The following is a 5,614-nucleotide window of genomic DNA, read 5'->3' as shown; positions in this document are numbered from 1 at the left end:
TGTAGAGAATAAATTTAAATTTCTCTGTTACATATGTTTACCAAATGTAGTGGATACTATGGTGACCTGGTCAGATCCTCTCCTTCAAGACTGGAACCCATTCCCCCAGCTGCTGGCATATCAACAGCTTTCATCCAAGTCCCTCCAACACTTGACCTTGGCTGACGAGACTCACCTTGTACAAGCTCATGGCCCTTTCCTAGGGACATCCTACAGCTAATGATGGGGAGATTTGGTTGTATACAATTATGACCCTCTTGCTTCTTTTGTGTGTGTGTGTGTGTGTGTGTTAATTTTTTTTTGAGTTATAGTCAGTTTATAATGTTTTGTCAATTTCTGGTGTACAGCACAATTTTTCAGTCATACATGAATGTGCATATATTCATTTTTATATTCTTTTTCACCATGAACTATTACAAGATCTTGAATATATTTCCCTGTGCTATACAGTATAAGCTTGTTTATCTATTCTATATACACCAGTCAGTATCTACAAATATGGCCCTCTTGTTTCAAATGAGTTTAACTCTGAATGGCCAAGCCCACACTCCTTACAGGATTAGATAAAGTCTTTGTTACAATTTCACAGCAGTTGATCTTCTCTTGTCCAATGCTGCTCCCTGAACTCTCCCTAAACCCCAGTATTGTTCGTGAGAGCACTCCTCGATAAACTTTCCACATGAAGATGCCTATCTCAGAGTCTGCTTCCCATTCATAACACCAAGATAGACAGGGTCCTTAAATTTTCAGTTTATCAGGAATCTTTAAATCATGAATGCATGTTAAAATCTATTAAGTATCTTTCTTCATCTATTTAGATAACCACTTCACTTTTCTCCTACATTAATGTAACATATCACCATATTTGTAGACTTTCCAATATTAAGCCAATCTTGCATTCCAAGGATAAACCTAACTTAGGGATCATACCAGATTTTATAAAACTTATGGAATTTATTTTTATATTATACAATATATAATAATATAATATACATACATATGATTATTAGATTTTTTTAATCTACATTCATAAGTAAAGTGAGCTTATTACTTCCTTTTCTTGTACTGTCTTTAATTTGTAACAAAACTACACAAGCTTTGTTAAATTAGCTGTAAGTTTTGGCTATAATATTAATCAGAATAGATGAGGCTAAACCATAACATAAAGTAAACCCATAATATCAATGTTTTAAATATGACATTTTGTTTCTTTCTTATGCAAATAAATGAGAAATAAGCAAAGTTATCAACATGTCTTTATTGGAATTGTGTTCCATGTAGTGAGATTCAGTGACCCAATGTACTTTGATTTTGCTGCTCTGCCAGCTACAGGTGAGACTTTTCCACTGCCAAGTCTGAAAGTGACAAGTGTCACTTCTGTTCACAGTCTATTGGCCATAACTTGTCATATGATCCCATCTAATTATAATAAGGACTAGAAAACAGTGACTCCTGTGCCTAGAAAAGATAGAAGAACTAGATGTTAATGAGAACTATTTTATTTTCTATTTTTTGTTACAACTTATAGAAATTTTTTGTGTTGTATTGTAAAATAAATGGGAGATGGTGGGTGCCTGGTTACCATTTTAATTGAAAGTACATTATAAACTAAAAACTGAAAGGTTTGAAGACAATATGTGGCTATAATCTTTTGATTGATAAAGAAGAGATAGGGAGATATGGAGAGGAGAAGAGAAAAAAAAAGAAGGAAAAGGAGGAAGTGTTGAAGTGAGAAGGAGAGGAAAAGAGAGAGGAAAAATAGAGGATGCAAAGGGGTTAAGAGTAAGTTTCAGTTCCTTGGTCATTGTCTTGATTTACCTCCTACAAACATATAACTTAGATCAAGTTATTTGACCTCAGTTTGTCTTAGTTTCTTCATTTGCAAAGTAGAAATGGTATTAATAGTGTACCCCTTGTGAGGTTATTTTGAAGTATAAATGAGTTAGTATGTGTAACACATCACTTAGATTTGCACCCAGGATGTAATTAACACTAAATTTATAAACTTTTATTACAAAGAGAGAGAAGCTAGACATACACATGCAGAAGGAGTAGAAGGCTTGGCTTGCAGAATTATGTTTCCTGGTTAAGGAGTCAGACTCTGAGCCAGACTGCCTTGGTTGAAATTCTACTTTTGCCTCTTAAGGCTTTCTGTCTGTCATGGAACAGGTCCATTAATTTTCCTGTGTCTCAGTTTTCACAGCTGTCGATTGGGACAACTACCTTAGAGTCACCTGAGCTAATGAATATTAAGTGTTGAACGCAGTGCTGGGCTCATTGTAAAAGCTATAAGAAAGCCCCCCCCCCCCAGCTAAGAAGTTTCTTTCTGAGGGTAAAACAAAGTTTATTGACTTTATTGTGCATGTATAGGGGAGTGCATGTATGTGTTTCAGGAATTTTAATTGGGTTATGTAGTAAAGCTTTCAAACTTGAAAAGTTTAGTAAAATTCCATCACACGGTAAACACATACAGTGTGATGGAAGAACAAAAGTTCTTTCCACTTTCATTAAGCGAAAGTTTGGAAGAAGTAAAAGATTGGTCTATATCACAACTTCTCATTGTTAAGTCGTCTCTCCTTCATAACTCATGAATTTTTTTTTGCAACTTGGACTTTCTAATTTTTAAACAAGTATTTATTCACTTACTCATTTCTCATTTCTCCAGAGAATTTTGTTGTCCAAAACTTAAAGGCCCAAAGAGGGAGGGTCAAACTTCCATGTTTCTCTATAGTTGAATCAGAAATTTACAGTGAGAAAGCAGACATTCAGACCCACATCTGCTAGCTGAGATCTATGTGACACTAAGAAATCATGTAGCCTGAACTCAGGATGAGCTGTCTGGCCAGAAGAATGTACTTTACATTCAGATTTTGTGCTAGTTTCTGTAACGTTTTCATTCTAAGGGAAGCTCTATTAAGATTCTTAGGTAAACCACTGGGAACCTCTGCTATTTAATCTGCTTGTTTGTGTGCCCGGTACTATTCTAGACTCTGGGAAAATACCACTAAACAGCACAAACAAGGCCCCTGTGTTCATGAAGTGAGCGAGTCAATGAGAAAAAGGCAGCCATACAAACAGACGCAGAATTATATATACTGAAAATTGTTAAAAAAAAAAAAGAAATTAATGTCTCATGTACACACAGACTCACTTTTCAACTCGTAAACTATAAAACACATCACTTTAAAAATGAAATATCATCTCCTTGCCTATCAAATTGAACTTTAAAACTAATAATAACAGGATTATTCGTATAAGCAAGAAAGGAAATCAACCAAATATCCAGAAAGAGAGAAATGCTCCAATGAATTATGGTGCCCTCACACAATGAAAGATTATGCAGTCCTCTGCTCTGAGGGAACATGAGATTAAGCAGTCACAGGACCCTACCCTCTGGGCATATCAATGGTAGCACTATGAACTGGGTATCATTTCAGCACATTTAAGACTGAAACAAGAAATAGATCTTCTCAGTTAGCCACCTTGAGTCGCCTAATTCTATTTATAAGGCTCTTCAACATTAAATGGCTCTTTGAAAACAGTCTTTTCATGCCTTAAGTGCAGTTTGAATCAGAAACACATATATTTGGTAGCTATTTGAATCACAAAAATGATTGAGTTTTTGTCAGTTTAAGAGGGATTATCAACTCTGCGTGTCGTATCTTTGAAATGCCAATGGACTCCCATCTACAGGATTTTTACTGGAATAAGCACACACTCTTTTGTCAGATACAACTTGGTTTGCCTCTCAGCTTTATCCTTGCATTACCTTTGCAAGTTTCCTATGCTCTCTTCAGTAGATTTTACTTACCTGTAAAATGGGGATTACAGTGACTGGTTTGAAAGTATTGGATGGATTCAGATTTATAGAGCATCTATAACTGAATTTGGTTCATAACTGACATTTTTTAAAATGATTTCATGTCTCTCTTTTTTTTACGGGGGGGGGGTAGATTCTATATGCCAGCTGGGAAAACTTAAAGATACCTGGCTTCGGTTGGGAAGTTAAATCTTTAAGAAGGAAGAAAGAAAGATTGAACTCTAGGTTTGGGGGCGATGGAGGAGGGTTGTCTTTCGTAGTGGCAGAGAATGTTAGACCTGCTTTAACTTTAAAACCAAGTGTTATCCAAACTAGAACTTAAATTAGTCCACAGAACTGGCTGGAGATGAGGGAATTCATAGTAATTAATAGGAGTCCCAGACAAATAGAATGGAGCAGAGACAATTTGGGATTCAGACCAACTGGGTGATCGAGTGTCATAATAAAGTCAGACAGAAAATGAGAACTTTAATTTGTCATTCATGTAGTCTGGGGTTGAAGACAAGGTTTCTAGTCTTTCTCAAAGAAAGGTAGGGACTCAAGACTGGTGATAAGTGATGTAATTTTAGGTGATACAATAATAATTTTAATTAAGTTACTTTCTATGACTACAGAAGATGGTTTAATGAACAATGTAACATTTTCTTTCACAATAAATTGATATAATTTTTTAAAATAAGTTGGTCTTAGAAAAAAAAGTAAAAACAAGTAACTGTACAGGTGGTACTCCGATATGACCAAAGTAGTGAAGGCAGTGTCCCTAACTGTATAAAGTTTGGGAACCACTATTCCAGACAAAGTCAAGAAAGAGGGCTTATCTTAGGCCATTTGGGTTGCTATGACAACATATCATAACTGGTTGGCTTCTAAGCAACAAACATTTAATTCTCACAGTTCTGGAGCCTAGAAAGTCCAAGATCCAGGTGCCAACAGGCTCAGTGGCCAGGACTTCCTTCTTCGTGAACAGCTATCTTTTCCCCTGTGGTGGGAGTGGCAAGGATGCTTTCCCCAGTCACTGCTGTGAGGGCACGAACCCCATTCGTGAGGGTGCCCTAATCACATCCCAAAGGCCACAGCACCCCAAGACCATCACCCTCGGGGTTGTTTCAGCAGATAATTTCGAGGGGACATGAGCATTTAGAGCACAGAGGGTTTAAGAGGAAAGCTGTAGGATACTCCTAAGCCAGCGCTGTGTGCGAGCTGCCAGCCGTGCGCTGCCCTGAGAACCACTTGAGTGCCCCCAGCTGAGCTCCCAGGGAAGACCGTGTACAGAATGCATACCTGGTGAATGTGAGCTCCTTCCTCGGTCTTTTGACCTTTGCCCTGCTCCTTGTCATTTTAAGCACTTCTCATTGGCGATTAGACCTTCTCTCTCACCAAGTCCATCAAAAGGGCCGTGATACAGAGGCTGATTTCCATGTCTCCCCCTGGTCCTGAGTGTCTGGGCCTTGACAATTCAGAGAAAGATCAAGCTTGGTCAGAAACTTCCTTGAATTGCATACTTTACTGAACTTTCAGTAGGACAGGCAATTCTCTTCCTCAATCTCAGACTATTACTCTGCAAAATTTTAAAGCAAACCAGTGATAGCAAGACCTTTCCATGTGAAGAATGAGGAAGTCAGGCCAGCCTGAATATCTTCCATTTTAGTTGAGAGCACCATTAAGTCCTGACCACCGAAATGATAACCGCCAAGAGAGACGCCGTTACAGGCTGGAGATCCGACAGTGGAAAGCAAATGCAGAGATGTAGTTTCTGCTGGTGTTTGGCAAGCAAACATCCCAGATGTAATTGGA

The 5,614-nt window shown here is 37.8% G+C and overlaps 1 long non-coding RNA gene across 1 annotated transcript; it reads right to left on the bottom strand.

The window, feature by feature from the left end:
• Window positions 1-1,396: 1,396 nt before the first annotated feature.
• LOC140700565 (uncharacterized) lies at window positions 1,397-5,381 on the bottom strand. The gene is made up of 3 exons (XR_012078965.1): window positions 5,102-5,381; window positions 2,647-2,725; window positions 1,397-1,458 (listed from the first exon to the last, which is right to left on the bottom strand). It is a non-coding gene; the product is annotated as an uncharacterized lncRNA (long non-coding RNA).
• Between the last annotated feature and the right edge of the window lie 233 nt (window positions 5,382-5,614).

Source organism: Vicugna pacos, chromosome 2 (genome assembly GCF_048564905.1).
Source record: "Vicugna pacos chromosome 2, VicPac4, whole genome shotgun sequence".
Lineage (NCBI taxonomy): Eukaryota > Metazoa > Chordata > Mammalia > Artiodactyla > Camelidae > Vicugna > Vicugna pacos.
The sequence above is the reverse complement of the archived record's forward strand: the minus strand, read 5'-3'. Positions and strand labels throughout refer to the sequence as shown.